This window comes from Ranitomeya variabilis, chromosome 4, assembly GCF_051348905.1.
Source record: "Ranitomeya variabilis isolate aRanVar5 chromosome 4, aRanVar5.hap1, whole genome shotgun sequence".
NCBI classification, from domain to species: domain Eukaryota; kingdom Metazoa; phylum Chordata; class Amphibia; order Anura; family Dendrobatidae; genus Ranitomeya; species Ranitomeya variabilis.
The window spans coordinates 412,545,042-412,568,991 of record NC_135235.1 but is presented as its reverse complement, the minus strand read 5'-3'; positions in this window follow the sequence as shown (position 1 = coordinate 412,568,991).

The following is a 23,950-nucleotide window of genomic DNA, read 5'->3' as shown; positions in this document are numbered from 1 at the left end:
GACTGCAGCTGCATGACTTATGGCTGATTGACAGCATGAATACATGAGGGGACTCCCTAGCAACCAGGCAACCCCCACATGTACTCAGGCTGGCTAATAGCTGTAAATCATGCAGCTGAGTCGACAAAAACTAAATCTCAGAGCACTAAAATACTCGGAGACCACCCGAGCGTGCTCAGGAAAACCTGAGCAATGAGTATACTCGCTCATCACTTCTGTTAACTCATTCTTCACATTCTTGACCATACATGTGCAGCGCTCCTTCAAAGCAGTGCTGTAAAAACGGGCAGCATTGCATCACCATGAGATCAACTATCAAGATAGCCGATACTCCTGGGTATCCGACAAAGATTCAGTTGGAACGGTCCCTTGGCTGTTCTGATTGGTGATTGAAATAAATTGAGAAAAAGACCAGCACATCCAAGCTAGTGTGAATAGGTGCCAACCAAAAAAAGCATATAAACTGATAAACGTTGCACCATGATTTTAACCTGAATTACTCTAGAACATTGAAACTCCATTGCTACCATAGAAAATGGGAATTACTTTGAAAAATATCAATTTTTGCAGATGAATATTTCATATATACATTATATAGCTTTTTCCCCCCTGTTTTCTACAGCAGTAATGCAGTTTCAATGTTCTAGAGCAGTATTTCCCAAACTCCAGTCCTCACGGACCCCACAGGTCAGGTTTTCAGGATTTACATAGTGTTGCACAGGTGAGACAATTCCTGATGCCTTGATGATACTTCTACTACTTGCTTAATACTAAGGAAATCCTGAAAACACGACCCGTGGGGTCCGTGAGGACTGGAGTTTGGGAAACACTATTCTAGAGTACGGTAATCATTCTTAGTAAAATCATGGTGCGACCGTTGTTTTTTAACTGATTGATTAACGTGACACTAGCAAGTTTGGTCAAGGATGCAGTTTGTTAAAAAATAAAACCACGCACCAATCTTTCACTCCTCCACTTACATAATTAGCTGATAGATTTGAGTTTGGCTACGCTTTGATTACCTATTCCCTTGCCTCTATAACCTTCTATAAACGGTTTGCTTTTTATCAAGGTCATAGATATATCTTATTATTGCACTGTTTGTTTCTGATTTGTATACTATAGTTGTTGAACATAATGTTTTTCAAGGGCTGTGTCCCTTGCTTTATTCAGGCCAAACTATTGCCAGTTTGTAATTTTATGTTTTGTTTTGTTATGTTTGCTTTCCTCGCCTATCCAGTTTCCCCTTGGCCCATTCCACATTTCCTTCCCCTCCCCTCCATTATTACCCGCCCTCCCTCCCTCTTTACCCTTGTTAAAAACAAATAAAAATATTGGAAAAGAAAAAATAAAACCACACTGCATTCCCACTCTCCGGGTCCACTGACGAGTCTCCATTGTTGCTCTTGGTGTCTGGCATTGGCTGTGGCACTGACAGCACTGCTGTATGTATAAGCGCATTTGGTTTATTGCTAGGTATTTCTGGCAAGAATTTAGCACTTGGCACTTTCTCTTGGCGTAGTTATCTGTCCTCCGGAGTACAGAGAATGAACTTCAATCCAATATTGCGGCCAGCATGCAGCCAGCGGGTAAGGAAAGGGTGAATCAAACACCCGAAAACCCCGCCCATATGACCCAAAACTGGTCCCGCCAAATTCAGGTGACAGGTTCCCTTTAAAAGCCCTCCCTTCATAGTCACCTGGGTTTCCCTAGGCGGAATCTTTATATCCATGACTGTGCGCATGCGCCAGCTCCCCGCCCTGCTCAGTTCCGGATGCGCTCTGACTTGGACCGCTTGCGTACCAGCATGCGTTCCAATGAGCGCAGGTCCGGAAGTGACCTGTATTCCAGGAAGCGGGTAGCGGTACATGCGCCGCACTAGTCAGGCAATAACTCTGCATCACTCTCGGTCACATGATTTTGTTTATTTATTTCATTGGCGCCTGGTTATGATAAAAAACTCCGCACTAACCCACCCCAGACACGCCCCCGGAAGAAGCTTATTGCGAAACGCGCGTTGGGGTGAGGTGGAACGCTGTGCTGACTGCAGGTAGATATGGTTTAGATGTCTGGATGTATATGTATTTGGATTCCCTTTGAATTTGGTAGCATGCTGAGGCAGCTAGAGGTACATCGGGCAGCATGAGGTTATATAATCACTACTTTGCATTTCTCAGTGTTTAATGACGTTCAATACTCAGCTTTCCATCTTATCTTATGGTGCTAGAGCATTTATGCATTTTTTATAATTATTTCCAATAAAAGCCTTAAAATCATTTATTCTGGATCTCTTCGCTGTGGCTACCTATAAGGTGTGACCGCCCTCCCTTTTGTTATTTGATATGTATTTAGAAGTGCCAGCTTGATAATCTGGACATTTGTGGTTAGAATAAAATCATGTAGCATTCTAATAGAATTTTACATGATTTTATCATCTGGACTAATTTTTTTTTAAAGAATGAAATAAAGAAGAATTTTTTTTATTGAAATTCAGTTTGCTGATCCAATTTTCTTTCCTAACTTATCCAATGGTCACACGGAATCTGGATCCTGACTGCAGTATCAGAGGCTATCTACCATATAATACACGGTGAGGCACCATACCCCTTTTTTGTTTTTTCTCTTTAAGGCTGCTTTCACACTAGCGTCGGTACGGAGACTTGTAGGATACAGAGAAAATTGTTATGCACATGGGTAGAGTTGTTTAGTGATTCTCTACTGTATATAGTGTGTACTTGATTGGTATAGTCAGAGTGCTAGTAAATATTGGTGAGCAGGACACTGTTGTAATGCCTGTGGTGCAATGTCTGCCACTCGGATTCTTTTCAGAAGCCTGATTAATCTGGACAGTTTAGAGCTCATTCCTTGGCACCCCTTCTTGCTGGCACTTGCAGGTAAGTCCCCGGAAATGTCAGAATGGAGCTATTGGGTGAGTGTTTAACCCATTACCACTGAAGATTGTTTTGACCTCCCGGTTCAGAACCAGTTTTTCATATCTCACCTGTCACTAATAACTCTGGAATGTTTCCACACATCTCAGTGATTCTTAGACTGTTTTTCATAGTACATTATTCAGTATGATTTGCGTTTATCAAAATATCTAAAATATGACAAACCTTTACAGATATCCATACCATACAAAATAGTTAATCAGTTACCACATCTACTTTTCATTAGCATCATTACTGAAATAACTTCAAGGGTTAAACTTTTAGCAGCAATTTTCTATGTTTTTCAATTAAATTTACAAAACCTATATTTTTAGTGACCATTTCACTTTTGAAGTGATTTTGATGGGTTGATATGTCAGAACCAAGATCCCATTTAAAATCTGTACCCCTCGACATTTAGAATCACATTCAGAAAGTGTGTTAACCCTTCAAATCCTTCACAGGAGATAACGCAACCTGGAAGAAAAATGTATTTATTTTTTTTTACAAAAATGTTGCTTTAGCTCCAATTTTTTCATTTTCCACAAGAGTAAAAGGAAAAAATGGACCCACAATTTGTTGTGCAATTTCTACCAAGTATACCAATACCTCATATTTGGTCGGAAACTACTGTTTGGAAACACGGCAAGGCTTGGAAGGGAGAGGACACAATTTGATTTTTTGGTGCGTAAATTACCGTAGGATAGATTAGATTGCGGATGCCATGTAGCGTTTGCAGATCCCCCAAGAATAAAAATATAAAAATAAACATTTACCGTACTTCTCTTTCACAAAAATTTTCCTTTAGACCTAATTTTTTTTACTTTTGCAAGGGTAACAGGAGAAAATGGACCATACATTTTGTTGTGCAATTTTTCCTGAGCATGCCGATACCCAGTATGTGGGGAAAATGTACTGTCTGGGCACATGGCAGGGCTTGGAAAGGAATTAGCGCCATTTCACTTTTTGAATGTAACATATGCTGGAATAATTAGCGGACGCCATGTCATGTTTGGAGAGCCCCTGATGTGCTTAAACAGTGGAAACCCCCAACAAGTGACACTATTTTGGAAACTAGACCCCTTATAATGGTAAACTGTGATTAAAAAAAATATATAACATTTTTCCCAGATAAAATCTTTTTTAGCTCCAAATTTTGCATTTTCATAAGGGTAACAAGCTGCATACAATTTGTTGTAAAATTTTTCCTGAGTGCGCAGTTGCCCAATATGTGGCGGAAAACAACTGTTTGGCACACGGCAGGGCTCGGAAGGGAAGGCGCGCCATTTCACTTTCAATGTAAAATTTGCTGGCATAATTAGTAGTGATGAGCGAATATACTCGTTACACGAGATTTCTTGAACACGCTCAGGGGCCCTCAGTATTTTTTAGTGCTCGGAGATTTAGTTTTTTCTTGCCGCAGCTGAATGATTTACATCTGTTAGCCAGCTTGATTACATGTGGGGGTTCCTTAGCAACAAGGCAACCCCCACATGTACTTATGCTAGCGGTGATCACAGCACAAGCAGGGGAGAATGATGAGAGCTGTCTTCAGCGCCCGATGTGATCAGTGTGCGCAACATTTTGTGGCCCATACTTCTGTTAAGTAAACGGACATGTCAGCATGTTTAGCCCACAGAAATCATGTAAATAAACCCAAAAAAACCTTTATTGTTAAAAAGAAAGACAACCCATGCCAACACAAAAAGTGACCAAAAAACAAAATGTGTGTAACCCTAGTTAAAATCTATGGGAAAAAGCTAGCCATCCCTAGATAACACACCTAGATATCACCTGCCTGGCAGCGGAGGTTGACACCCTAGGGGGGAGCGTATTGGCGCCCTACATACATAACATAATTGATGGGACCCAGGAGACAATACTGATTGGCCTCTAACAAAATGGAGCCATTTTTTCTTGGGACACAGTTATATCAATATATCGAGCCTCCTGATGAGCCTAGGCAGGCGAAACGCGTTGAGGCGTTAACTTATAAGGACAGACGGTGTAGGAAGCATGGCAGCACACAGATGAGTATCGTTATCTATGTGGTGGCTTCTCTACACCAATATAGTGTGTATCAACATCAGGTCTACTGTTAGAGGCCAATCAGTATTGTCTCCTGGGTCCCATCAATTATGTTATGTATGGCATCGGGACTGGGTAGTTACAGGCATGTGTTATCTCTGTTGCACCTATATGTCACATAGATACCAGTGATACTGGCCTGCGAGACACAGGACTTGAGTGGTGGTAGAGTATATATCAATTAGCCACCAAAAGTAGTTTTCTATCACTGCCGTTTACTTCCATTGCATACACCGGTCTGATCCTGGTGTGCTCATATTGTTTTTAATTCTTTGGGTGCTAGCTCTCCCTAGGACAGTAACCGCCTGTATAGATTTAGTGGCCCCTTAGCATTTGGGTAGGGGGGCTCACTAGTGGATGTAGGTTTCAATAGGGCCCCTAGGGTCAGCCATCGTTGGAGCGGGGGCGCCAATACGCTCCCCCCTAGGGTGTCAACCTCCGCTGCCAGGCAGGTGATATCTAGGTGTGTTATCTAGGGATGGCTAGCTTTTTCCCATAGATTTTAACTAGGGTTACACACATTTTGTTTTTTGGTCACTTTTTGTGTTGGCATGGGTTGTCTTTCTTTTTAACAATAAAGGTTTTTTGGGGTTTATTTACATGATTTTTGCGTAGTATAACCTTATAATTTATCAGATAAGTGAGATGTTTAGCCCACAGACACACGGTCTGTGGAAACACACTGATATGTGCACACTGATGTCTGATAGAGCCCTTAGGGCTTGTTTCCACTTGCGAGAAACATGTCCGTGTCTCGCATGTGGAAACCAAGCTCTGGCGCCGGCACTCCAGAGCGGAGCGTGCGGCCGCATAGGAACACATGGAGCTGCACGCTCCGCTCCAAAGTGCCGGCACCAGAGCTTGGTTTCCACATGCGAGACACGGACGTGTTTCTCGCAAGTGGAAACAAGCCCTTAGACAGATTCTAGTACTCTACTAAGCTTCAAGTCTGGAAAAGATGAAACATGGCTGAAAAGTTGAAAATGAGGAGGGAAAAGGAGTATATTGGGTATCAAAATTTATTAAATATGCAATGTATAAATACGATCATCAATTTCATAAATACAAAACATCAATAGAAAACTACATGTAAAATACATACAGGATGAGGACAGAACATCCCACTGGTGAATGGGGCCCAAATGGTCAAACAGTCTGCACTAGACCGCAGACTAATAATAAATATAACCGCAGGGTGCCATATGGCTGATAAGTGCAATACAGTGACCAAGATCACTACTAATAGGCACCGCCAAACATGCTTACCGCTAAGTACGGTGGGCTCACCAGAACACCAGACTGGGACCGGGAAGAAGAAAGACCCCCGACGCGCGTTTCGCTTACGCGGTAAACTGCTTTCTCAAGGGGATAGACTGGAGGGGCCGAGAAGGACCTTAAAAGGGGCCGGACCCCGAACATGTGACGTCTCACATGTCCAGAAGCGGCCAATGACAAGCGGCGATACTGGCGCATGCGCAGATCGGGTCACAGGTCCTGAAATCAGCAGCGGCGTCCAGCGTCACCACGTGTGCACGGGGGAGGGTATACCCCGGTCACACCTGGGAGGCATGGATGACGCCGCCCTGAAACAGGAGCCGGTGAGTCAGATCGGCGCACGCGCACTGCCACCAATGTGAAAGCAAAATATAACAGATAAACAAACCATCAATCAAAACAAATGAAAAACAGCGGGGAATAGGCCATACATAGGAGGAAGAGATATATGGATAAATATACAACGAATTCACCCAAAAGACAATAATAGTTAAGGCCAATCCATGATATCACATATAAGGCATTAAGTATAGTCTGTTCAACATTCTCCGGGAGTAGTCTTGGAATATGTCTCCTTCCTCCAGAGGTTTTTTAAAAGGCCAAATCCACCGCATACGAAGAGTAAATTGAGAGCAAAAGAAGCTTATTCGTTAGATGGAATCTCTTAATCAGATAGATGGATCTCGGCACACCAGAACGAATAAGAAAACTATAAGAAAAATAAGAAACATAAATCAAATAACACCATAAAAAAGTAAAAATAAAAACAAATCCCAGCTTCAGGAACGGCCTGTGCCAATAGAATAGAGGTCGGGACATGATAGGAAATCAAAAACAAAGGGAGGAGAAGGGATACATAAACACCATATTAAAGAATATATATAATGTAGGACCGATCTGCGCACAATTAGAGCATTATAAAAATGAAACAAAGCTAAGCGATTCATTTAGACCTTTAGGAGCGACTGTGTTCAGCCTAACAATCCAGCCCGCTTCACGTTGTGCCAGTGCCTTCTTGTAATCACCCCCGCGCGCGCCCAAATGGATGCAGTCGATGCCTCTAACCTGAAGCAACCCCGCGTCACAATCATGAAATAATTTGAAGTGGCGCGGGATTGTCTTCAGGAGAGAGGCATCGACCACAGTCCTGGCAGCCTGGATGTCCCGCACATGTTCTCTAGTGCGTGTGCGGAGCTCCCTTGACGTGAGACCCACATAAATTAGAGGGCAACTACACGTAGCGTAGTACACCACGTTTTTCGTACTACACGATATGTGGTGTCTGATGGAATATGTCCTATTACCGTCGGAAGATGTAAAAGAAGTGGTCCAGACGATATTGGCGCAAGCCAAACAATGGCCGCACTGAAAGCAGCCAAGGACTGGACCCCTTGAACCAAAGGGGTTACTAGCAGGGGGCACATAATGGCTTCGAACGAGCATACTGCTAAGGTTAGGGTACCTCCTTGCTGTCATCGACGGGAAGTCACCGAGAACGGAGCCCAGGGACGATTCAGTACCCAGGATGGGCCAATGACGGGCCAAAATCTCCCTCATATTAACCCATTCATGGTTGTATGTAGTAATGAATCTTATTTTTGAATCCCCCGGCCTGCCCTTAGTTCTATGACCCACATTGTAGAGAAGATCTCTACGGGGAGTCCTCCTGGCTCTATCATAGCCATGCCTGATGCACCTGCGGCTATAGCCGCGTGCCTCAAAGCGGGCTTTAAGAGACACGGCCTGGGCCTGGAATGTGTCCTCTGTGGAACAAATCCGCCTCATCCTCAAGAACTGTCCGACCGGGACGGCCCTAACTGTTGCTGGGTTGTGTGCTGAATCAGCCCGTAACAAAGCATTGACGGCCGTCGGCTTCCTAAAGACATCAGTCTGGATGCGACGTGTACTGTCAATCTCCAGACTGACGTCAAGGAAGTAGACACGCTTCGCATCATATTGATACGTCAACGTGATATTAAACGGGTTGTCGTTCAGTTGACTCATGAAATCCTCGAGCTGCCGCGCGGTGCCCCCCCACAAAAACAAAATATCGTCTATATACCTGAGCCAGCACAGCACATGGTCAGTGGCCCGGATCCCCCCGTCGCCAAACAAGGATCTCTCCCAGTGACCCAGGAAGAGATTGGCGTACGAGCGGGCACAGGCCGCACCCATGGCTGTGCCACGCTTCTGTAGGTAGTAAAAATCTTTGAAGACAAAAAAATTATGTGTGAGGACAAAGCGCAGCAACTCGAGGATGAAATCACATAGAGGGCCGTCCAGGTCGGAGGCTCCGAGGAAGAGGCGGGCGGCATCCAGTTCATGCTCATGGTCAGTGCAGGTGTACAAAGTTTGCACATCCGCAGTAACCAGGAGGACATCTGGTCGAGACCCTTCTGTCATATGTTAAGGACACGACGGACGTCCTTACTAGGGTGGACGGCGTTCTTGTGGACCCAGATGTCCTCCTAGTTACTGCGGATGTGCAAACTTTGTACACCTGCATTCCACAATGTGGGTTCATAGAACTTAGGGCAGGCCGGGGGATTAAAAAATAAGATTCATTACTACATACAACCATGAATGGGTTAATATGAGGGAGATTTTGGCCCGTCATTGGCCCATCCTGGGTACTGAATCGTCCCTGGGCTCCGTACTCGGTGACTTCCCGTCAATGACAGCAAGGAGGTCCCCTAACCTTAGCAGTATGCTCGTTCGAAGCCATTATGTGCCCCCTGCTAGCAACCCCTTTGGTTCAAGGGGTCCAGTCCTTGGCTGCTTTCAGTGGGGCCATTGTTTGGCTTGCGCCAATATCGTCCGGACCACTTTTACATCTTCCGACGGTAATAGGACATATTCCATCAGACACCACATATCGTGTAGTACGAAAAACGTGGTGTACTACACTACGTGTAGTTGCCCTCTAATTTATGTGGGTCTCACGTCAAGGGAGCTCCGCACACGCACTAGAGAACATGTGCAGGACATCCAGGCTGCCAGGACTGTGGTCGATGCCTCTCTCCTGAAGACAATCCCGCGCCACTTCAAATTATTTCATGATTGTGACGCGGGGCTGCTTCGGGTTAGAGGCATCGACTGCGTCCATTTGGGCGCGCGCGGGGGTGATTACAAGAAGGCACTGGCACAACGTGAAGTGGGCTGGATTGTTAGGCTGAACACAGTCGCTCCTAAAGGTCTAAATGAATCGCTTAGCTGTGTTTCATTTTTATAATGCTCTAATTGTGCGCAGATCGGTCCTACATTATATATATATTCTTTAATATGGTTTTTCTGTATCCCTTCTCCTCCCTTTGTTTTTGATTTCCTATCATGTCCCGACCTCTATTCTATTGGCACAGGCCGTTCCTGAAGCTGGGATTTGTTTTTATTTTTGTTTTTACTTTTTTATGGTGTTATTTGATTTGTTATGTTTCTTATTTTTCTTATAGTTTTCTTATTCGTTCTGGTGTGCCGAGATCCATCTATCTGATTAAGAGATTCCATCTAACGAATAAGCTTCTTTTGCTCTCAATTTACTCTTCGTATGCGGTGGATTTGGCCTTTTAAAAAACCTCTGGAGGAAGGAGACATATTCCAAGACTACACCCGGAGAATGTTGAACAGACTATACTTAATGCCTTATATGTGATATCATGGATTGGCCTTAACTATTATTGTCTTTTGGGTGAATTCGTTGTATATTTATCCATATATCTCTTCCTCCTATGTATGGCCTATTCCCCGCTGTTTTTCATTTGTTTTGATTGATGGTTTGTTTATCTGTTATATTTTGCTTTCACATTGGTGGCAGTGCGTGTGCGCCGATCTGACTCACCGGCTCCTGTTTCAGGGCGGCGTCATCCATGCCTCCCAGGTGTGACCGGGGTATACCCTCCCCCGTGCACACGTGGTGACGCTGGACGCCGCTGCTGATTTCAGGACCTGTGACCCGATCTGCGCATGCGCCGGTATCGCCGCTTGTCATTGGCCGCTTCTGGACATGCGAGACGTCACATGTTCGGGGTCCGGCCCCTTTTAAGGTCCTTCTCGGCCCCTCCAGTCTATCCCCTTGAGAAAGCAGTTTACCGCGTAAGCGAAACGCGTGTCGGGGGTCTTTCTTCTTCCCGGTCCCAGTCTGGTGTTCTGGTGAGCCCACCGTACTTAGCGGTAAGCATGTTTGGCGGTGCCTATTAGTAGTGATCTCGGTCACTGTATTGCACTTATCAGCCATATGGCACCCTGCGGTTATATTTATTATTAGTCTGCGGTCTAGTGCAGACTGTTTGACGATTTGGGCCCCGTTCACCAGTGGGATGTTCTGTCCTCATCCTGTATGTATTTTACATGTAGTTTTCTATTGATGTTTTGTATTTATGAAATTGATGATCGTATTTATACATTGCATATTTAATAAATTTTGATACCCAATATACTCCTTTTCCCTCCTCATTTTCAGCAGTTATATGGAGTGGGTGGCCTTTTGAGTAGGCCTGGGGCTGTTTTGCATCATTATGTGTTAATTCGCCCCTCCCCTTGCCGTTTTTTTCAGTAATATGTTTTCTGGTTGTATTATAATCGCTGTATCTGTGTTTATCACAGTCTTTTCCAGATTCATCATGGATTTTAGAGCCCGCGATTCCACCTGGCGGGCACAAATAGACGATGCATTTAAGGATGGTTTGGATGGGGGTCCGGACGGACTGGGAGGGGATTTACAGGACACTATAGCTAAGTTTAAGGAGCTCCTCCGCAAAAGAACCAGAGTATGGTGGAATCATGCATATTTTGAGAAGTATCTAGAAGGGAAATTAATTCCCCGTGGATTAAGAATACATGTGTTCCCGTCTTTTCCCATCCCAGAAGGGGATTTTAAGGACAAGTGGGAGGAGCTCTCCAACACATGTTCTCTGGGCTATATTGCGCTCCTTAGGGATATGGATCTGCGCACACTGAACAGCATTGAAACTGAAATCGATTCTATTCAACTAAATTTAAAAAGGGAGTTGTCCGTTGAGGCACTCAAGAAACTGAATGATACTATCGATGTGGATCTTCAGAAGTGGGCCACTGATATTCAGACTAATAAAGCGAGGAAGTTTAGACGTGATGTGCGGGACAAACAGACTGCGAACGTCTATAAATGGCGGGGCCAGGGAGAACGCTCCCGCCCCCGTTTTAGAGATCTGTCAAGTTCAAGATCAAGGTCACGATCTGTGGCGTCCAATATCTCTCGAGATGCGTCACAGTCCCAGATATCTGAAAATCAACCTGAACCCACAACCTCGCAGCACAATAGAGTCATCACTAGACAGACTGCCAAGAATAAAAACTCAGTTGGCAGATATCAAGGGACGGGTGCCCAGGGGGGTCTCCAGGTATTGAACCTTTCCACAAGAACGTTTACCCCCACACAAATTGAGGTGTTAAGTAGGGGCCTGACTTTCTCCCACCCACCCCTTTGATTTTTTGACAGCGCTAAAGGACCTCCATCTTTTTTCAAGGAAATTGATCCTGCGCAAATTACATCATAAGAGTCAGGATCCGACTGACCCTCTAACTGAGACGGAGAAGGAAACATTACGGATTTTGGAGGAATTGCTGGATGAACAATCCTCGACACCTCAAGGTAGGTTTCCACCTGCCATCATGCCCAGATCAGCGAAGTTTCCCCCCTTGTCACTCTGCCCAGCGGTGGATCTATTCACCAAGATGGTTAGTGCTGACTTCAAAAAACTTTCGTCTAAGCGTCGTTTTGACAATCTAACACATAGTCAGCGTTCTGCCATCACTGAATTACAATCTTACACCGATGTGGTATATAAAATAGCTGACAAGGGGGGAAACAGTGCAGACTGTTTGACCATTTGGGCCCCGTTCACCAGTGGGATGTTCTGTCCTCAACCTGTATGTATTTTACATGTAGTTTTCTATTGATGTTTTGTATTTATGAAATTGATGATCGTATTTATACATTGCATATTTAATAAATTTTGATACCCAATATACTCCTTTTCCCTCCTCATTTTCAGCAGTTATATGGAGTGGGTGGCCTTTTGAGTAGGCCTGGGGCTGTTTTGCATCATTATGTGTTAATTCGCCCCTCCCCTTGCCGTTTTTTTCGGTAATATGTTTTCTGGTTGTATTATAATGGCTGAAAAGTTGTAGCAGCTGCTGCTGGGTGAAAGAGATGAACCTGATGGACATTTAACCCCTTTATGACACAGTCAGTTTGCATTTTTTACTTTTAAGTTTTTTCCTCCCATAGACAATTTTTTTTTTATGGCCACAGGCATATGATGGCTAGATTTTTGCTGTATGAGTTGTACTTTTGATTTAAAACATTAATTTTACCACATGGGGTACTGAAACCCGGCAACATTTCAAATGGGGAGAAATTGTTATTAAAAATGCAATTCTGACATTTTTTGGGAATTTGTTTTTACGGTGTAAATCGTGGGGTAAAAATGACCTCAATATGATTCTGGTCATGATTACGATTACAGCAATACCAAACATGTCCAGTTTGTTTCATCTTTATAGGTTAAAAAAGAATCAGAGGTTTGCCAAAAAACTATTTTGAATGGTATAGCTATTTTCCGACACTACCAGGAAACGCACAGGATGTGGGAAGCTATACCATGAAGGGGCTCACGATGGGGAACATTTTGTCAGAAAGCTGCACAGGATGGCGGAAAGTATACTATGAAGGTGCCCAGGATGAGGGAAACTACAAATTACACAAGGATGGGGAATACTATACCATGAAGGGGCCTAGAATGGTGGACATACCATGAAAGGGCTCAGGAAGGATGATACTATACCATGTAGGTGCTCAGGAAGGAGGATATTATACCATGAAGAGGCCCATGTTGGATGAAATTATATTAACAAGTAGCCCAGGATGGGAAACATTATACTAGGAACTGGGGAAACAGGAAAGGGAAACATGATATGTGGGCAACATACCACGAAGGAGCCCAGGGTTTAGGACAGGTTGTCAGGAAGGAGCAGGGCATGGGGGAAATTATACCATGAAAGAGCCCAGGAAGAGTGACATTATACAATGTAAGTGCCCAGGATACAGTGGTATCTCCAGTATTATGTATATAGACTGCTGTATGTACCAACTCTAAGTCCCACAAAATGTATTTATAATCTTCTTACAAATCTAAAAAGGCAAGGGAGGCTCGGTAAGGGGTGGAAACAGTTCTGCCTACCTCCCCAGTTAGATCGTTCCAAGCTGAAGACGTGCTGCTGTAGTAGACAATGTCCTCCTGATGAAACGAAGAAGTCCAAAAAAGGTGGCTGCTCCGGCCGGTAGCAACCACCTGCAGTAACTAACCTCCGGGTAGGGTCAGGATCCTATGGACGGACGCCGCGTGCGAAAAAGCGGTGAGTCCGTACTGTGAAAGGACCTGCGCTACGTCACAGGTCACGTGACCGCCCGAAAGTGAGATGAGTACGGAGTGCAGTGAGGATCATACAACCTACGCGTTTCGGAGACGCCTGTCTCCTTCCTCAGGGATCTCCGAAACACGTAGGTTGTATGATCCTCACTGCACTCCGTACTCATCTCACTTTCGGGCGGTCACGTGACCTGTGACATAGCGCAGGTCCTTTCACAGTACGGACTCACCGCTTTTTCGCTCGCGGCGTCCGTCCATAGGATCCTGACCCTACCCGGAGGTTAGTTACTGCAGGTGGTTGCTACCGGCCGGAGCAGCCACCTTTTTTGGACTTCTTCGTTTCATCAGGAGGACATTGTCTACTACAGCAGTACGTCTTCAGCTTGGAACGATCTAACTGGGGAGGTAGGCAGAACTGTTTCCACCCCTTACCGAGCCTCCCTTGCCTTTTTAGATTTGTAAGAAGATTATAAATACATTTTGTGGGACTTAGAGTTGCTTTTATCGTAGCGGTTATTTTATTATTACCCCTACTCTTATATTATAACCCAGCGCGCACCAGTATACGTATCAGTGTACACTATTTTTACATCTAAGTTTTTGAAGTTGCTGGTGCCTCCAATGTCCCCTGGACAACAAGATGCAGGGTCCTTCAGAGGTGTGTAATCCATCCTGCCGAACAACTCTATCCACTGCACACAAGCAGAAACTGCTCCAGTGGGCCAAATGATACATGAAGACTGACTTCCAAACTGTTTTGATCACCGATAAGTGCCATGCAACGCTCTATGGTCCAGATGGATGGAGTGGAGGATGGCTGGTTGATGGACACCCCATGAAAACACAGCTAAGGCGCCAACAAGGAGGAGGTGGAGTAATGTTTTGGGCTGGAATCATGGGGAGAGAGATTGTCGGTCCCTTTATGATCCCTGAAGGGGTAAAGATGAACTCCATAATCTATGTGGAGTTTCTAAAACAACACTTCCTGCCATGGTTCAAGAGGAAGAACCGTGCTTTCTGCAGCAAGATCATTTTCATGCATGATTATGCACCATCTCATGCTGCAAAAAACACATCTGCATCTCTGGCTGCTATGGGCATAAAAGAGGACAAACTTATGGTGTGGCCACCATCTTCCCCTGACCTCAACGCCATTGAGAACCTCTGGAGCATCATCAAAAGGAGTGTCTATGATGGAGGGAGGCAGTTCACATCTAAGCAACAGCTCTGGGAGGGTATTCTGTCCACATGCAAATCAATTGAAGCAGAAACCATCCAAAAACTGACAAATTCAATGGACGAGAGAGTTCAGAAGCTTCTTTCGAACAAGGAGTCCTATGTGCAAATGTAACATCACCTAGAATAAAGTTTTCACTTGAAAACTGTTTGATTTCATTTTGTAATAAGCTGATAATGCTTATAACTTCACAATTCACCATTTTTTTGTTCAAAATAAAAAAAAAAGGTTGAAAACTCTGCTGTGCATAATAATTTGGAACATGCATTTTGAGTTTTTTTTTTATAAAAAGATACTGTTTTCATAGGCAGTTTGTTCCAAAACATTGCAATTATACTAGAATAGTAGATGACTGGAAAATAACAATTACTGCAATTCAGATAGGTAATTTAGAGAAAATATGAGGAAATATTATTTGCATAATAATTTGGAACACAGTGTATACTGTGACCGCTGTGTATAGCCCATATAGGCCATATATACACACACACACACACACACACACTGCGTCTGGCCTACATGGGCTATACACAGTAGTCGCAGTACATATACACACAGTGGTATCACCTATATAGCGTACATACAGCAGACAGTTCACCTATAGAGAGTGTGTGTGTGTATGTGTGTGTAAGCACTGATTAAGGCCGGGGTCACACTTGCGAGTGTAATGCAAGAAACTCGCATCAATACCCCGCACTGCCGCAGGCACTTGGGACCGGAGTGTGCGGCTACATGCATTTCTGTGCAGCCACACGCTCCAGTCCTGAGTGCCGGCGGCAGTTCCTGGTGTTGATACGAGTGTCTCGCATCACACTCACAAGTGTGACCCCGGCCTAATTGTGATAAAAGTGGCGGACTCTTTATTGGCCCATGTGGCAACGTTTCGGATCAATAACAGAACATTTTTCTCTGATATAAAACAAATGTTGTCACATGGGCTAATAAAGAGTCCACTGCTTAAAGGGATTGTTTCCCACTACGACATCCTCGTCTTAAACTAAATGTTCAGCCCCACTAAAATAAAGCCTATACTCAGCTCCCGTGCCGGCGCCGTCCCCACAGTGTCTGTGATGACTCCCCGGGGCTGTGATGCTGTGTTGTGACACGTGATGCCCGGTGCCAATCACAGTTTGCCGTCACTGTCTCTGCCTTTGGACAAACTGAACATTAAGCTGCTTGATCCCAGACTTCTTCACGTTCAGTTTGTCCGTAAATGGAGACAGTGACAGCATCATTGATTGGCATTGGGCATCACGTGTCACAACACCACATCACAGCCCCGGGGAGTCATCACAGCCACTGTGGGAACGGTGCCAGCAAGGGAGCTGAGTATAGGTTTTATTATTTTATCGGTTCCGAACATTTAAGGAGTTGTCCCAGTAGTGTACAACCTCTTAAAAATTTGGTGCTGCTCAGTTATATCTATACTGTATTTTGCAGATTATAAGATGCACCCCAAATTTTGAGGGGTGCGGTGTTCAGTGCTGTGGGGGCTCTGCCGACATTTTGTGAAAGGCCAGAGCCCCCGCAGATGCATGGTTTCCTATGGGGTGGATTCCGGGAAAATGGCTGCCAGGGGCAGCGCATGCGCAGATGGGAGATCTCAGCACCAGGATCTCGGGAGATTTCAGTACTGAGCTGAAATGCGGGGGCTCTGGCCTTTCGCAAAATGTCAGCAGAGCCCCCGCAGCAGTAGCGGAGACTCCCGCGTGGCAGAGGACACCCACAGCGGCACGCTGCACATCGGAACACCCCCTCATCCCAGCCTGTGGCCTGCAGTGACCCTGGGACCCTGCTCCACTGCAGTCAGTAAATAAAACCTAAAAATGATCATCGTAAATCACAACTAATATCCCATGGAGGTCTGGAGTTGGAAAGATGCTCAAAATCAAAGTGGAAAATGACGTTACAGGCTGATCCAACTTCAGTGGAAATGCCTCAAGACAAGGAAATGATGCTCAGTAGTGTGTGTGGCCTCCACGTTCCTGTATGACCTCCTTACAACGCCTGGGCATGCTCCTGATGAGGCAGCGGATGGTCTGAGGGATCTCCTCCCAGACCGGACTAAAGCATCCGCCAACTCCTGAACAGTCTGTGGTGCAACATGGTGCCCCAGATGTGTTCAATCGGATTCAGGTATGGGGAACGGGTAGGCCAGTCCATAGCTTCAATGCCTTCATATTGCAGGAACTGCTGACACTCCAGCCAAATGAGGTCTGACATTGTCCTGCATTAGGAGGAACCCAGGGCCAACCGCACCAGCATATGGTCTCACAAGGGGTCTGAGGATCTCATCTCGGTACCTAATGACAGTCAGGCTACCTCTGGTGAGCACATGGAGGGCGGTGTGGCCCTCCAAAGAAATGCCACCCCACACCAATACTGACCCACTGCCAAACCGGTCCTGCTGAAGGATGTTGCAGGCAGCAGATCACTCTCCACGGCGTCTCCAGACTGTCATGTCTGTCACGTGCTCAGTGTGAACCTGCTTTCATCTGTGATGAGCACAGGGCACAGGACCCATTCTATCTTTTAAACTGTGGTGTCTGTTCACATGGGATGCATTTGGATAGCGCTGGACAGTCCACCTGATCTAATAGAAGGGTGTCTCTTACTAGGCTGTTAACCTGGATGCTGTGCATCTCCATTGTGTGAACAGCGCCACATAAGTCTTATGTGCAGTAATATGCCAAGCAGCCACCCCATCCATTTGTTTGGTAGGTTGTGAGTGGCTGCCTCATCTGTATTTCTGCAACTGTGTTGCCGCCATCTTAACCGCATGGGTCCACTGCATCCTGATAGTGCATTTGTTTAGAGGCCTAGCCAGGTAAGCATCTCTGCCGTATTGCAGTTTTCTGAATTTTTGGAGGATCTCCGAATCCTTTTTTTGTGCTATATTTGTGTAGCATTAGGGCTTTGGCAGTGCTCCTCCTGTTACTCCTTGCACAAAGGCTGAGGTAGCGGTCCTGCTGCTGGGTTGTTGCCCTCCTACTGCCCCCTACATGTCTCCTGGTGTACTGGCCTGTCTCCTGATAGTGCCTCCAGCCTCTGGACACTACGCTGACAGACAGAAAACCTTGCCACAGCTCATATTGATGTGCCATCCTGGATGAGCTGCACTACCTGAGCCACTTGTGTGAGTTGTAGAGTCCGTCTCATGCTACCATGAGAGTGAAAGCACAACCTACATTCAAAAGTGACCAAAACATCAGCCAGAAAGCATTGGTACTGAGATGTGGTCTGTGGTCCCCATCTGTAGAACCACTCCTTTATTGTGTCTTGATAATTGCCAATAATTTTTATCTGTTGTCTATTCCATTTTCACAACAGCATGTGAAATTGTCAAACAGTATTGCTTCCTAAGTTGACAGTTTGATTTCACAGAAGTTTGATTTACTTGGAGTTATATTCTGTTTAAGTGTTCCCTTTATTTTTTGAGCAGTGTATATACAATGCACGGTACCTCTTCTCCTGTCCTGTATATATACACTGCAAAGTATCACTCCTCCTGTCCTGTATATATACACTGCACAGTACCACTTCTCCTGTCCTGTATATATACACTGCACAGTACCACTCCTCCTGTCCTGTATATATACACTGCACAGTACCTCTTCTCCTGTCCTGTATATGTACACTGCACAGTACCACTCCTCCTGTCCTGTATATATACACTGCACAGTATCACTCCTTCTGTCCTGTATATATACACTGCACAGTATCACTCCTTTCCTGTATATATAAACTGCACAGTACCACTCCTGTCCTGTATATGTACACTGCACAGTAACTTCTCCGGTCCTGTATATATTCACTGCACAGTACACTTCTCATGTCTTGTATATTTACACTGCACAGTACTACCACTCATGTCCTGTATATATACACTGCACAGCATCACTCCTGTCCTGTATATATACACTGCACAGTATCACTCATCCTGTCCTGTATATGTACACTGCACAGTATCACTCCTTCTGTCCTGCATATATACACTGCACAGTACCACTCCTCCTGTCCTGAATATACACTGCACAGTAACACTTCTCCGGTCTTGTATATTTACACTGCACAGTACACTTCTCATGTCTTGTATATTTACACTGCACAGTACTACCACTCATGTCCTGTATATATACACTGCACAGTATCACTCCTGTCCTGTATATATACACTGCAATATGCACTTCTCTTAAGTATTAGCACACGTGACCGCTGGCAGCAGCAGGAAGGCTCCGGCTGAGACTATGCGTGCTACTGAAGAGCAATGAATACTCACTGCTCTCTGCGATGAACAGTCCCGGCATGCAGAGAGCACTGAGTATTCCGGCAGCTGCCCTTCGGCTTGCAAGCAGCGCATGACGTCCCTGCCATGAGCTGCTTACAAGCATAAAGCAGCTGCTGGCTTCGGAACAAGATGCTGCAAGGGAGCGCCGGGAAGGTAAGTGTAAAGTTGTTATTTTATCTTTTCTGATGGGGCCATGCATACCAGGATAAGGAAAGGATGGGACCGATCATACCGGGTAAAGGATGGAGCCTGGCATACCAGGATAGAGATGGGGCCATGCATACTTGGATAAGATGGGGACCCTGCATACCAGTATAGGGATGAGGGTGATCATTCCTTCCAGGCCAGGGATGAGGAGGCTATGGATACCAGGATAGGGATGAGGAGGCCATGCATACCAGGATAGGGGATATTAAGTACAGAGTTGACCACATTTTTGGCTTCAATTTTTTTTCCTCTAATTTCATCCTCTAAAACCTAGGTGCATCTTATAGTCCGAAAAATATGGTATATTTTGGAAAACCCATTTAAATGGATTATGCCAAGTAATCCGCTATCCCAAGACCTATGTAGTCACTCTGATCCAACCGCTGAGACCCCCATGATCCCGAGAACTGGCACTCTAAATAAGCGGTCGATCATGGGCACTGCAGCAGAATTCACACTTGACTCTTAAAAATGCCTTTGAGGAGTGTTGAAGGGCACGAAAAAGTATAGCAAAGTCCACTGATCGGGTGTGGGGGGAGTGTTATAGTATGTGGGCTGATGGGGTTTGTGTGGCAGGGCTGCTTTTTTTGTCCCAGTCTGGCCCTGGGGGCATTACACAGGCCAAGGAGAGCCTGGTGGGGCGTAACTAAGCCGTTAGCACCATGCCGGCTTCCTGTTGTCCGTCACTCACCCGCACTGCAGTTGGTTCCTCTTCCTCATGCTCCCATCAGCATTTCCAACCAGGCCTCTGGCTATGTTGTAAAAGCATGCACATGGGCGTGTCTGCCCTCTTAAAGGGCTAGGGCGTGCACTTGCTATTTCCTTCCCCAGCCAATGGTTTTAAAGCATTATGTATATATTGCTTCCTCCTCAGTGGGGCAGGTGCGTGAGCAACAGTCCTTTTTCAGTCATTGTTGTGTAAGGTTGCATACCAGTGCAGGTCCTGCCTGCTGCACTTGGAAGCAAATCCTGCTTGCTGCACTCAGAAGCTAACTCTGTCTCTGATACAATCTCTGCCTGCTGCTGCTCCATTTAGTCTGTCCACTGGGTCCAGCTGCTGCGTGACTGTTGGTCTGTCCTGGAGTGGCACCTGGTGTTCATCGGGAGCCAAGTCTAACCTCACCATCAGAGGCTCTAGTGCATAGTCAGGTGACTGCTTAGTCATGCCCCTCCAGGCTCTCTGTGGCCTGTGGCACTGGTTCCACCATAAGTGTGACATAAGTGACCACTTGGTTCTTCACCAGAGCCCTTGACCGTGTGATTAGACGTGAGACACCGGTGGATGCCAGGTGCCAATACAGAGCCCAGAGTCACATCAGCTGACTTCATAGTAGCAGGGATGGACTCAGAGATATGATGGCCAGGAACTGGTTAACATGAGGCATGGATGCTGTACTGATGGTTAGACAGGCAGAGCAGATTTTAATAGAACTGCGTGGACAGTAGATGGATTGGACACTGGAATACATAGGATGGACTCGGGTGCAGGATCACTGGTGCAGATTCAGACTGAACAGGTGAGAGTAGAGGTACAGGTGTGGACTAGGCAGATCTGGATCAGGACTAGGTACAGGTTCAGAACTAGTTTCTCCTATGCTTCCCATACATTGTGCCCCCTACAGTGTAGTACCCCATATATTGTAGCACCCCATACATTGTGCCCAGCTTGTGCTTTCGGAGTCACACATAATTTGTTAATTGGACTTTCCTCACTACAATATTGACAAGCGTGTGGCTGCTTACTGCTGTTTGGGCACAGTGCGGTTCAGAAAGAGCGCAGATTTCACTGCATTTTATTTAAGGGAGTGGACGCTGTCACTTTTCCAGGGCCTTTGTTTGTGGGAACACCTATATTTCCAGTGACAGATGCCGGACCTGAGTGGGGCTCGTTTTGTGCTGGATAAGTTAGTTTTTTTTTTTTATTGGTAACGTCTTAGAGTATATAACATTTTTTGATTGTTTTAAGAACTAGTTTCTCCTATGCTTCCCATACATTGTGCCCCCTACAGTGTAGTACCCCATATATTGTAGCACCCCATACATTGTGCCCAGCTTGTGCTTTCGGAGTCACACATAATTTGTTAATTGGACTTTCCTCACTACAATATTGACAAGCGTGTGGCTGCTTACTGCTGTTTGGGCACAGTGCGGTTCAGAAAGAGCGCAGATTTCACTGCATTTTATTTAAGGGAGTGGACGCTGTCACTTTTCCAGGGCCTTTGTTTGTGGGAACACCTATATTTCCAGTGACAGATGCCGGACCTGAGTGGGGCTCGTTTTGTGCTGGATAAGTTAGTTTTTTTTTTTTATTGGTAACGTCTTAGAGTATATAACATTTTTTGATTGTTTTAAGTATAAGGCTGGAATCACATTCTTATGTTCTACACTGAGTGCTCACGTCAGAGTTTCCATGTAAATCTCACAAAAATTAGACTCAGATGATCACCCCCCATGGAACCACCCATCATAATGAGGCAGATGGAAACACTTCGGAGTCCGATTGGCATATGTTCTGGTGGTATCCATATTTTCAGATGCCTAAAATGATGGGCTACCACCAGAGCAGAGACCACACAAAGTCCAGTGTCTCCATCTGCCTCATAAGTGAGTGGTTCCGTCAGGAGTTTTGTTTGAATTGCATTTTTGGGGTTTTACACGGAAACCCTGATGTAAGAGCTCAGCAGAGAGCGTAGGATAAATGTGACCTGAGCCTTATTCCGATTTTTGGGAGGTACAATGAACAAATAAACCGTGCAGAAAGTTATTTTTTTTTTTTGCGTGGTTCACCATTTGGTATAAGTGATACCAAATGGTAATGGAGAACAAGACCAGCACATCCAAGCTAGTGTGAATAGACGCAAACAAAACATATAAGTTGAAAAACGATGAAGGATGTACCATTATTTACCAAGAATGATTACTCTAGAACATTGAAAATGCATTACTGCCATAGAAAATAGGAAAAAAGCACTATATAATGTACACAACTGGTATAAGTGATTAGACAACTTTATTCTTCTGGTCAATATGATTACAGCGGTACCATATTTATATTGTTTTTTTATATACAGTATATATTTGCTGCTATTGCTCTGTAAAAATGCTTTTTTTAAAACCATAAAATAATTTTTTTAATCACCATATTTTGAGTTGTAGCTTTTCATATTTTTTGGCTACCAGAGCTGTATGAAAGCTTATTTTGTGTGCAACAAGTTAAACATATTTTTGGTACCTTTTGGGGCACATAACTTTTTTAAATCGCTTTTGAATCAGAATTTTCTAATGCAGAATGACCAAAAACTAGCAAATCGGTTACTGTTTTTAGTTTTGAACGGGTTCACTGTGCAGTAAAAGTGATGAGACTGATTTGTTCGTCGGGTCGGTACAATTATAGCGATACCAGATTTATATTGTATTTTTTAATGCTTTGCTTTTTTTTTACACACTAAAAACAATATTTTACAAAAATGAATTTGTTTTTGCATCATATTCTGAGAGCTGTAACTTTTTTATTTGACAAATGAGCCATATTAGAACAATTTTCTTTTATATATGACTTTTTAATCCCTTTTTATTCAATTACTTGTGTGAATGAGACATTTTTTGGCGTGTTTTTATTGTTTTTTTTTTTCATTTTCACCAAATGAAATAATGTTCCAGTTTTATAGATCAGGTCGTTTTGGACTTGGCGATACCAATTATGTATACTTTTTGTTTATTTTTGTTTTAACACCAACTCTGCGTTTTTAGTAGCGAAACGACTTTTCTTGATTTGTGTGCTTTTTGTACATATTTTATTTTACTTTTTTCCCCAGTTAGTCCCACTGTGGGACATGTATATATTTTATTTTGATTGCTGGTCTCATACATTGCACAGCTCGTGCACAGCAGTGCCTGAGACCTGTCAGTGACACAGCCTGTAAGACCAGGCTTACAGCAGGATCTCACAGGCCGCCGTACCCTGGGGTCATCAGATGACCTTCGGGTACCATGTCAACAATCAGGGACCGCGATTACGATTGCAGGGAATCGATCCTGCCAAAGGTGGTCTTGTAACCATTTTTTAAACACTTAGAGGTATTTAAGGGGTTAATTGGCCCAAATCGGTAAGAAAACTGTCCATGGCGGATACTACATAGTGTAAGCTGTCATATACAGCTGTCACCTGCGGAAATTGCACTAGCAGGGTGGTGCTTTTCACTTATTCCTCAGCGCCGTTACAAATCGCTGAGGAATAAATTTTAGGCGGTCCGCCACTGGGAAATGTTCCCCTTTCATGGTGTCTCATGGATAGTTTTGGACATTTGGCCAGTATATATATGTCTATAGGGGGCCATGCCACAATGATTAGGGTGATAGACCTCCAAGGTGGCTTATACTGCTGTTTCCATAAACAAGTAACGTAGTGTACTTTTTTGTGGACTCAAACTTCAGAAAATGAATGCTGCCTTTGAGAAAGAGGCACACCCTACTCAACAACTAATAACAACAAAACAAGGTTGAAATGACCAAAACAAAA